Genomic DNA, 11,202 nt, shown 5'->3' with positions numbered 1-11,202 from the left:
AGCCACGGAAGCTCAGAAATTAAATGGTTGTCACGTATTGTGGAAAATATTTGACTTTTTACGCTACATCTGAGACCCCACAACACCGCTCCCGGGAGGGCTCAAACCACCAGTCTTTTTGAATAGCAGCTGAACGCGCTAACCATTGCGCCACGGAAGCCCAAAAATTAAATGTTCGTCAGATATTGTGGAAAAACTCTGACATTTTACGTTACATCTGAGACGTCACAACACCGCTCCCGGGAGGGCTCAAACCACCAGTCTTTTTAATAGCAGCTGAACGCGCTAACCATTGCGCCACGGAAGCCCTAAAATTAAATGGTCGTCAGGTACTGTGGAAAAACCTTGACTTTTTACGTCACATCTGAGACGTCACAACACCGCTCCCGGATGGGCTCGAGCCACCAACCTATTGGTTAACAACCGAACGCGCTAACCATTGAGCCACGGAAGCTCAGAAATTAAATGGTTGTCAGGTATTGTGGAAAAGTTATGACTTTTTACGTTACATCTGAGACCCTACAAAACCTCTCCAGGGTGTTCTCGAACCACCAACCTTTCGGTTAACAGCCGAACGCGCAAACAATTGCGCCACGGAAGCCCAAAAATTAAATTGTCGTCAGATATTGTGGAAAACCTTTGGCTTTCTACGTTACATTTGAGATCCCACAACACCGCTCCCGGGTAGGCTCGAACCACCAACCTATTGGTTAACAGCCGAACGCGCTAACCATTGAGCCTCGGAAGCTCAGAAATTAAATGATTGTCACGTATTGTGGAAAATGTTTGACTTTTTACGCTACATCTGAGACCCCACAACACCTCTCCCGCGTGGGCTCGAACCACCAACCTTTCGATTAACTGCTGAACGTGCTAACCATTGCGCCACGGAAGCCCAAAAATTAAACGTTCGTCAGGTATTGTGGAAAAACTCTGGCATTTTACGTTACATCTGAGACGTCACAACACCGCTTCCGGGAGGGCTCAAACCACCAGTCTTTGAATAGCAGCTGAACGCGCTAACCATTGCGCCACGGAAGCCCAAAAATTAAATGTTCGTCAGGTATTGAGGAAAAACCTTGACTTTTTACGTAACATCTGAGACCTCACAACACCGCTCCCGGATGGGCTCGAGCCACCAACCTTTCGGTTAACAGCCGAACGCACTAACCTTTGCGCCACGGAAGCCCAAAAATTAAATGTTTACAGGTATTGCGGAAAAACTCTGACTTTTTACGTTACATCTGAGACCTCACAAAACGCTCCCGGATGGGCTCGAACCACCAAACTTTCGGTTAAAAGCCGAACGCGCTAACCATTGCGCCACGGTAGCCCAAAAATTAAATGATCGTCAGGTATTGTGGAAAAACCTTGACTTATTACGTCACATCTGAGACCTCACAACACCGCTCCCGGGTGGGCTCGAACCACCAACTTTTTGAATAACAGCTGAGCGCGCTAACCCTTGCGCCACCGAAGCCCAAAATTTAAATGGTCGTCAGGTATTTCGGAAAAACTTTGACTTTTTACGTCACATCTGAGTCCTAACAACACCGCTCCCGGGTGAGCTCGAACAACCAACCTATTGGTTAACAGCCGAACGCGCTAACCATTGAGCCACGAAAGCTCATAAAGTAAATGGTTATCACGTATTGTGGAAAAGTTTTGAATTTTTACGTTACATCTGAGACCTCACTACTCCGCTCCCGCGCGGGCTCGAACCACCAACCTTTTGAATAACAGCTAAGCGCGCTAACCGTTGCGCCACGGAAGCCCAAAAATTAAATGATCGTCAGGTATTGTGGAAAAAATCTGACTTTTTACATTACATCTGAGACCTCACATAACGCTCCCGGATGGGCTCGAACCACCAAACTTTCGGTTAAAAGCCGAACGCGCTAACCATTGAGCCACGGAAGCTCTGAAATTAAATGGTCGTCAGGTATTGTGGAAAAACTTTGACTTTTTACGTAACATCTGAGACCTCATAGCACCGCTCCCAGGTGTGCTCGAACCACCAACCTTTCTGTTAACAGCCAAACGCGCTAACCATTGCGCCACGGAAGCCCAAAAATTGAATGATCGTCAGGTATTGTGGAAAAACTTTGACTTTTTACCTCACATCTGAGACCTCACAACACCGCTCCCGGGTGGGCTCGAACCACCAACCTTTTGAATAACAGCTGAGCGTGCTAACCATGGCGCCACGGAGGCCCAAAATTTATGTGGTCGTCAGGTATTGTGGAAAAATTTGACTTTTTACGTCACATCTGAAACCTCACAACACCGCTCCCGGATGGGCTCGAACCACCAACCTTTCAGTTTACCGCCGAACGCGCTAAACATTGCGCCACGGAAGCCCAAAAATTAAATGATCGTCAGGTATTGTGGAAAAACTTTGACATTTTACGTTACATCTGAGACCTCACAACACCGCTCCCGGATGGGCTCGAACCTCCAAACTTTCGGTTAAAAGCCGAACGCGCTAAACATTGCGCCACGGAAGCCCAAAAATTAAATGTTCGTCAGGTATTGAGGAAAAACCTTGACTTTTTACGTTACATCTGAGACCTCACTACTCCGCTCCCGCGCGGGCTCGAATGTAACGTGTTGTGGGGTCTCAGATGTAGCGTAAAAAGTCATAACTTTTCCACAATACCTGACAACCATTTAATTTCTGAGCTTCCGTGGCTCAATGGTTAGCGCGTTCGGCTGTTAACGAATAGGCTGGTGGTTCGAGCCCACCCTGGATAGGTGTTGTAGGGTCTCAGATGTGAAGTAAAAAGTCAAGGTTTTTCCACAATACCTGACGACCATTTAATTTTTGGGCTTCCGTGGCGCAAAGGTTAGCGCGTTCAGCTGCTATTCAAAAGACTGGTGGTTCGAGCCCACCCGGGAGCGGTGTTGTGAGGTCTCAGATGTAACGAAAAAAGTAAGAGTTTTTACACAAATCCTGACGAACATTTAATTTATGGGCTTCCGTGGCGCAATGGTTAGCGCGTTCAGCTGCTAACCAATAGGTTGGTGGTTCGAGCCCACCCGGGAGCGGTGTTGTGGGATTTCTAATGTAACGTATAAAGCCAAAGTTTTTCCACAATACCTGACGACCATTTAATTTTTGGGCTTCCGTGGAGCAATGGTTAGCGCGTTCGGCTGTTAACCGAAAGGTTGGTGGTTCGAGACCACCCAAGAGAGGTGTTGTGGGGTCTCAGATGTAGCGTAAAAAGTGAAAACTTTTCCACAATACCTTACGACCATTTAATTTTTGGGCTTCCGTGGCGCAATGGTTAGCGCGTTCGGCTGTTAATCGAAAGGTTGGTGGTTCGAGCCCATCCGAGAGCGGTGTTGTGAGGTCTCAGATGTGACGTAAAAAGCCAAAGTTTTTCCACATTACCTGCCGACCATTTAATTTTTGGGCTTCGGTGGCGCAATGGTTAGCACGTTCGGCTGTTAACCGAAAGGTTGGTGGTTTGAGCCCACCCAAGAGAGGTGTTGTGGGGTCTCAGATGTAGCGTAAAAAGTCAAAACTTTTCCACAATACTTGACAACCATTTAATTTCTGAGCTTCCGTGGCTCAATGGTTTGCGCGTTCGGCTGTTAACCAATAGGTTGGTGGTTCGAGCCCATCCGGGAGCGGTGTTTGTTACGTCTCAGATGTGAAGTAAAAAGTCAAGGTTTTTGCACAATACCTGACGACCATTTAATTTTTGGGCCTTCGTGGGGCAATGGTTAGCGCGCTCAGCTGTTATTCACAATGTTGGTGGTTCGAGCCCACCCGAGGGCGCTGTTGTGAGGTCTCAGATGTAACGAAAAAAGTAAGAGTTTTTCCACAAATTTTGACGAACATTTAATTATTGGGCTTCCGTGGCGTAATGGTTAGCGCGTTCAGCTGTTAACCGAAAGATTGGTCGTTCGAGCCCACCCTAGAGAGGTGTTGTGGGGTCTCAGATGTAGCGTGAAAAGTCATAACGTTTTCACAATACCTGACAACCATTTAATTTCTGAGCTTTCGTGGCTCAATGGTTAGCGCGTTCGGCTGTTAACCAATAGGTTGGTGGTTCGAGCCCACCCGGGAGCGGTGTTGTGAGGTCTCAGATGTAACGAAAAAAAGTAAGAGTTTTTACACAAAACCTGACGAACATTTAATTTATGGGCTTCCGTGGCGCAATGGTTAGCGCGTTCAGCTGTTAACCGAAAGGTTGGTGGTTCGAGACCACCCGGGAGAGGTGTTGTGGGGTCTCAGATGTAGCGTAAAAAGTCAAAACTTTTCCACAATACGTGACAACCATTTAATTTCTGAGCTTCCGTGGCTCAATGGTTTGCGCGTTCGGCTGTTAACCAATAGGTTGGTGGTTCGAGACCTCCAGGAAGCGGTGTTGTGGGGTCTCAAATGTAACGTAAAAAGCGAAAGTTTTTCCACAATACCTTACGACCATTTAATTTTTGGGCTTCCGTGGCACAATGGTTAGCGCGTTCGGCTGTTAATCGAAAGGTTGGTGGTTCGAGCCCATCCGAGAGCGGTGTTGTGAGGTCTTAGATGTGACGTAAAAAGCCAAAGTTTTTCCACATTACCTGCCGACCATTTAATTTTTGGGCTTCCGTGGCGCAATGGTTAGCACGTTCGGCTGTTAACCGAAAGGTTGGTGGTTCGAGCCCACCCAAGAGAGATGTTGTGGGGTCTCAGATGTAGCGTAAAAAGTCAAAACTTTTCCACAATACGTGACAACCATTTAATTTCTGAGCTTTCTCGGCTCAATGTTTAGCGCGTTCGCCTGTTAACCAATAGGTTGGTGGTTCGAGCCCACCCGGGAGCGGTGTTGTGGGATCTCAAATGTAACGTACAAAGCCAAAGTTATTCCACAATACCTGACGACCATTTAATTTTTGGGCCTTCGTGGGGCAATGGTTAGCGCGCTGAGCTGTTATTCACAAGGTTGGTGGTTCGAGCCCACCCGAGGGCGGTGGTGTAAGGTCTCAGATGTAACGAAAAAAGTAAGAGTTTTTCCACAAATTCTGACGAACATTTAATTATTGGGCTTCCGTGGCGCAATGGTTAGCGCGTTCAGCTGTTAACCGAAAGATTGGTCGTTCGAGCCCACCCTAGAGAGGTGTTGTGGGGTCTCAGATGTAGCGTGAAAAGTCATAACGTTTTCACAATACCTGACAACCATTTAATTTCTGAGCTTTCGTGGCTCAATGGTTAGCGCGTTCGGCTGTTAACCAATAGGTTGGTGGTTCGAGCCCACCCGGGAGCGGTGTTGTGAGGTCTCAGATGTAACGAAAAAAAGTAAAAGTTTTTACACAAAACCTGACGAACATTTAATTTATGGGCTTCCGTGGCGCAATGGTTAGCGCGTTCAGCTGTTCACCGAAAGATTGGTCGTTCGAGCCCACCCTAGAGAGGTGTTGTGGGGTCTCAGATGTAGCGTGAAAAGTCATAACGTTTTCACAATACCTGACAACCATTTAATTTCTGAGCTTCCGTGGCTCAATGGTTTGCGCGTTCGGCTGTTAACCAATAGGTTGGTGGTTCGAGACATCCAGGAAGCGGTGTTGTGGGGTCTCAGATGTAGCGTAAAAAGTCAAAACTTTTCCACAATACTTGACAACCATTTAATTTCTGAGCTTCCGTGGCTCAATGGTTTGCGCGTTCGGCTGTTAATCGAAAGGTTGGTGGTTCGAGCCCATCCAAGAGCGGTGTTTTTTACGTCTCAGATGTGAAGTAAAAAGTCAAGGTTTTTGCACAATACCTGACGACCATTTAATTTTTGGGCCTTCGTGGGGCAATGGTTAGCGCGCTGAGCTGTTATTCACAAGGTTGGTGGTTCGAGCCCACCCGAGGGCGGTGGTGTAAGGTCTCAGATGTAACGAAAAAAGTAAGAGTTTTTCCACAAATTCTGACGAACATTTAATTATTGGGCTTCCGTGGCGCAATGGTTAGCGCGTTCAGCTGTTAACCGAAAGATTGGTCGTTCGAGCCCACCCTAGAGAGGTGTTGTGGGGTCTCAGATGTAGCGTGAAAAGTCATAACGTTTTCACAATACCTGACAACCATTTAATTTCTGAGCTTTCGTGGGTCAATGGTTAGCGCGTTCGGCTGTTAACCAATAGGTTGGTGGTTCGAGCCCACCCGGGAGCGGTGTTGTGAGGTCTCAGATGTAACGAAAAAAAGTAAAAGTTTTTACACAAAACCTGACGAACATTTAATTTATGGGCTTCCGTGGCGCAATGGTTAGCGCGTTCAGCTGTTAACCGAAAGATTGGTCGTTCGAGCCCACCCTAGAGAGGTGTTGTGGGGTCTCAGATGTAGCGTGAAAAGTCATAACGTTTTCACAATACCTGACAACCATTTAATTTCTGAGCTTCCGTGGCTCAATGGTTTGCGCGTTCGGCTGTTAACCAATAGGTTGGTGGTTCGAGACATCCAGGAAGCGGTGTTGTGGGGTCTCAGATGTAGCGTAAAAATTCAAAACTTTTCCACAATACTTGACAACCATTTAATTTCTGAGCTTCCGTGGCTCAATGGTTTGCGCGTTCGGCTGTTAATCGAAAGGTTGGTGGTTCGAGCCCATCCAAGAGCGGTGTTTTTTACGTCTCAGATGTGAAGTAAAAAGTCAAGGTTTTTGCACAATACCTGACGACCATTTAATTTTTGGGCCTTCGTGGGGCAATGGTTAGCGCGCTCAGCTGTTATTCACAAGGTTGGTGGTTCGAGCCCACCCGAGGGCGGTGTTGTGAGGTCTCAGATGTAACGAAAAAAGTAAGAGTTTTTCCACAAATTCTGACGAACATTTAATTATTGGGCTTCCGTGGCGCAATGGTTAGCGCGTTCAGCTGTTAACCGAAAGATTGGTCGTTCGAGCCCACCCTAGAGAGGTGTTGTGGGGTCTCAGATGTAGCGTGAAAAGTCATAACGTTTTCACAATACCTGACAACCATTTAATTTCTGAGCTTTCGTGGCTCAATGGTTAGCGCGTTCGGCTGTTAACCAATAGGTTGGTGGTTCGAGCCCACCCGGGAGCGGTGTTGTGAGGTCTCAGATGTAACGAAAAAAAGTAAGAGTTTTTACACAAAACCTGACGAACATTTAATATATGGGCTTCCGTGGCGCAATGGTTAGCGCGTTCAGCTGTTAAACGAAAGGTTGGTGGTTCGAGACCACCCGGGAGAGGTGTTGTGGGGTCTCAGATGTAGCGTAAAAAGTCAAAACTTTTCCACAATACGTGACAACCATTTAATTTCTGAGCTTCCGTGGCTCAATGGTTTGCGCGTTCGGCTGTTAACCAATAGGTTGGTGGTTCGAGACCTCCAGGAAGCGGTGTTGTGGGGTCTCAAATGTAACGTAAAAAGCGAAAGTTTTTCCACAATACCTTACGACCATTTAATTTTTGGGCTTCCGTGGCACAATGGTTAGCGCTTTCGGCTGTTAATCGAAAGGTTGGTGGTTCGAGCCCATCCGAGAGCGGTGTTGTGAGGTCTTAGATGTGACGTAAAAAGCCAAAGTTTTTCCACATTACCTGCCGACCATTTAATTTTTGGGCTTCCGTGGCGCAATGGTTAGCACGTTTGGCTGTTAACCGAAAGGTTGGTGGTTCGAGCCCACCCAAGAGAGGTGTTGTGGGGTCTCAGATGTAGCGTAAAAAGTCAAAACTTTTCCACAATACGTGACAACCATATAATTTCTGAGCTTTCTCGGCTCAATGTTTAGCGCGTTCGCCTGTTAACCAATAGGTTGGTGGTTCGAGCCCACCCGGGAGCGGTGTTGTGGGATCTCAAATGTAACGTACAAAGCCAAAGTTATTCCACAATACCTGACGACCATTTAATTTTTGGGCCTTCGTGGGGCAATGGTTAGCGCGCTGAGCTGTTATTCACAAGGTTGGTGGTTCGAGCCCACCCGAGGGCGGTGGTGTAAGGTCTCAGATGTAACGAAAAAAGTAAGAGTTTTTCCACAAATTCTGACGAACATTTTATTATTGGGCTTCCGTGGCGCAATGGTTAGCGCGTTCAGCTGTTAACCGAAAGATTGGTCGTTCGAGCCCACCCTAGAGAGGTGTTGTGGGGTCTCAGATGTAGCGTGAAAAGTCATAACGTTTTCACAATACCTGACAACCATTTAATTTCTGAGCTTTCGTGGCTCAATGGTTAGCGCGTTCGGCTGTTAACCAATAGGTTGGTGGTTCGAGCCCACCCGGGAGCGGTGTTGTGAGGTCTCAGATGTAACGAAAAAAAGTAAAAGTTTTTACACAAAACCTGACGAACATTTAATTTATGGGCTTCCGTGGCGCAATGGTTAGCGCGTTCAGCTGTTAACCGAAAGGTTGGTGGTTCGAGACCACCCGGGAGAGGTGTTGTGGGGTCTCAGATGTAGCGTAAAAAGTCAAAACTTTTCCACAATACTTGACAACCATTTAATTTCTGAGCTTCCGTGGCTCAATGGTTTGCGCGTTCGGCTGTTAACCAATAGGTTGGTGGTTCGAGCCCATCCGGGAGCGGTGTTTGTTACGTCTCAGATGTGAAGTAAAAAGTCAAGCTTTTGCACAATACCTGACGACCATTTAATTTTTGGGCCTTCGTGGGGCAATGGTTAGCGCGCTCAGCTGTTATTCACAAGGTTGGTGGTTCGAGCCCACCCGAGGGCGGTGTTGTGAGGTCTCAGATGTAACGAAAAAAGTAAGAGTTTTTCCACAAATTCTGACGAACATTTAATTATTGGGCTTCCGTGGCGCAATGGTTAGCGCGTTCAGCTGTTAACCGAAAGATTGGTCGTTCGAGCCCACCCTAGAGAGGTGTTGTGGGGTCTCAGATGTAGCGTGAAAAGTCATAACGTTTTCACAATACCTGACAACCATTTAATTTCTGAGCTTTCGTGGCTCAATGGTTTGCGCGTTCGGCTGTTAACCAATAGGTTGGTGGTTCGAGCCCACCCGGGAGCGGTGTTGTGAGGTCTCAGATGTAACGAAAAAAAGTAAGAGTTTTTACACAAAACCTGACGAACATTTAATTTATGGGCTTCCGTGGCGCAATGGTTAGCGCGTTCAGCTGTTAACCGAAAGGTTGGTGGTTCGAGACCACCCGGGAGAGGTGTTGTGGGGTCTCAGATGTAGCGTAAAAAGTCAAAACTTTTCCACAATACGTGACAACCATTTAATTTCTGAGCTTCCGTGGCTCAATGGTTTGCGCGTTCGGCTGTTAACCAATAGGTTGGTGGTTCGAGACCTCCAGGAAGCGGTGTTGTGGGGTCTCAAATGTAACGTAAAAAGCGAAAGTTTTTCCACAATACCTTACGACCATTTAATTTTTGGGCTTCCGTGGCACAATGGTTAGCGCGTTCGGCTGTTAATCGAAAGGTTGGTGGTTCGAGCCCATCCGAGAGCGGTGTTGTGAGGTCTTAGATGTGACGTAAAAAGCCAAAGTTTTTCCACATTACCTGCCGACCATTTAATTTTTGGGCTTCCGTGGCGCAATGGTTAGCACGTTCGGCTGTTAACCGAAAGGTTGGTGGTTCGAGCCCACCCAAGAGAGGTGTTGTGGGGTCTCAGATGTAGCGTAAAAAGTCAAAACTTTTCCACAATACGTGACAACCATTTAATTTCTGAGCTTTCTCGGCTCAATGTTTAGCGCGTTCGCCTGTTAACCAATAGGTTGGTGGTTCGAGCCCACCCGGGAGCGGTGTTGTGGGATCTCAAATGTAACGTACAAAGCCAAAGTTATTCCACAATACCTGACGACCATTTAATTTTTGGGCCTTCGTGGGGCAATGGTTAGCGCGCTCAGCTGTTATTCACAAGGTTGGTGGTTCGAGCCCACCCGAGGGCGGTGGTGTAAGGTCTCAGATGTAACGAAAAAAGTAAGAGTTTTTCCACAAATTCTGACGAACATTTTATTATTGGGCTTCCGTGGCGCAATGGTTAGCGCGTTCAGCTGTTAACCGAAAGATTGGTCGTTCGAGCCCACCCTAGAGAGGTGTTGTGGGGTCTCAGATGTAGCGTGAAAAGTCATAACGTTTTCACAATACCTGACAACCATTTAATTTCTGAGCTTTCGTGGCTCAATGGTTAGCGCGTTCGGCTGTTAACCAATAGGTTGGTGGTTCGAGCCCACCCGGGAGCGGTGTTGTGAGGTCTCAGATGTAACGAAAAAAAGTAAAAGTTTTTACACAAAACCTGACGAACATTTAATTTATGGGCTTCCGTGGCGCAATGGTTAGCGCGTTCAGCTGTTAACCGAAAGGTTGGTGGTTCGAGACCACCCGGGAGAGGTGTTGTGGGGTCTCAGATGTAGCGTAAAAAGTCAAAACTTTTCCACAATACTTGACAACCATTTAATTTCTGAGCTTCCGTGGCTCAATGGTTTGCGCGTTCGGCTGTTAACCAATAGGTTGGTGGTTCGAGCCCATCCGGGAGCGGTGTTTGTTACGTCTCAGATGTGAAGTAAAAAGTCAAGCTTTTGCACAATACCTGACGACCATTTAATTTTTGGGCCTTCGTGGGGCAATGGTTAGCGCGCTCAGCTGTTATTCACAAGGTTGGTGGTTCGAGCCCACCCGAGGGCGGTGTTGTGAGGTCTCAGATGTAACGAAAAAAGTAAGAGTTTTTCCACAAATTCTGACGAACATTTAATTATTGGGCTTCCGTGGCGCAATGGTTAGCGCGTTCAGCTGTTAACCGAAAGATTGGTCGTTCGAGCCCACCCTAGAGAGGTGTTGTGGGGTCTCAGATGTAGCGTGAAAAGTCATAACGTTTTCACAATACCTGACAACCATTTAATTTCTGAGCTTTCGTGGCTCAATGGTTTGCGCGTTCGGCTGTTAACCAATAGGTTGGTGGTTCGAGCCCACCCGGGAGCGGTGTTGTGAGGTCTCAGATGTAACGAAAAAAAGTAAGAGTTTTTACACAAAACCTGACGAACATTTAATTTATGGGCTTCCGTGGCGCAATGGTTAGCGCGTTCAGCTGTTAACCGAAAGGTTGGTGGTTCGAGACCACCCGGGAGAGGTGTTGTGGGGTCTCAGATGTAGCGTAAAAAGTCAAAACTTTTCCACAATACGTGACAACCATTTAATTTCTGAGCTTCCGTGGCTCAATGGTTTGCGCGTTCGGCTGTTAACCAATAGGTTGGTGGTTCGAGACCTCCAGGAAGCGGTGTTGTGGGGTCTCAAATGTAACGTAAAAAGCGAAAGTTTTTCCACAATACCTTACG

At 47.1% G+C, this 11,202-nt stretch overlaps 2 non-coding genes across 2 annotated transcripts; one reads left to right on the top strand and one right to left on the bottom strand.

Moving 5' to 3' along the window:
* Window positions 1-2,287: 2,287 nt before the first annotated feature.
* TRNAY-GUA (transfer RNA tyrosine (anticodon GUA)) lies at window positions 2,288-2,360 on the bottom strand. The gene has a single exon. It is a non-coding gene; the product is annotated as a tRNA-Tyr (tRNA).
* A 615-nt stretch (window positions 2,361-2,975) lies between these two features.
* Window positions 2,976-3,048, top strand: TRNAS-GCU (transfer RNA serine (anticodon GCU)). Its single transcript has one exon. It is a non-coding gene; the product is annotated as a tRNA-Ser (tRNA).
* The last annotated feature ends 8,154 nt before the right edge of the window (window positions 3,049-11,202 follow it).

Source organism: Phalangium opilio, unplaced genomic scaffold (genome assembly GCF_054372755.1).
Source record: "Phalangium opilio isolate 3A_F unplaced genomic scaffold, DU_Popi_V2 ptg001421l_1, whole genome shotgun sequence".
NCBI lineage: Eukaryota > Metazoa > Arthropoda > Arachnida > Opiliones > Phalangiidae > Phalangium > Phalangium opilio.
This window is presented reverse-complemented; position numbering and strand designations above follow the sequence as displayed.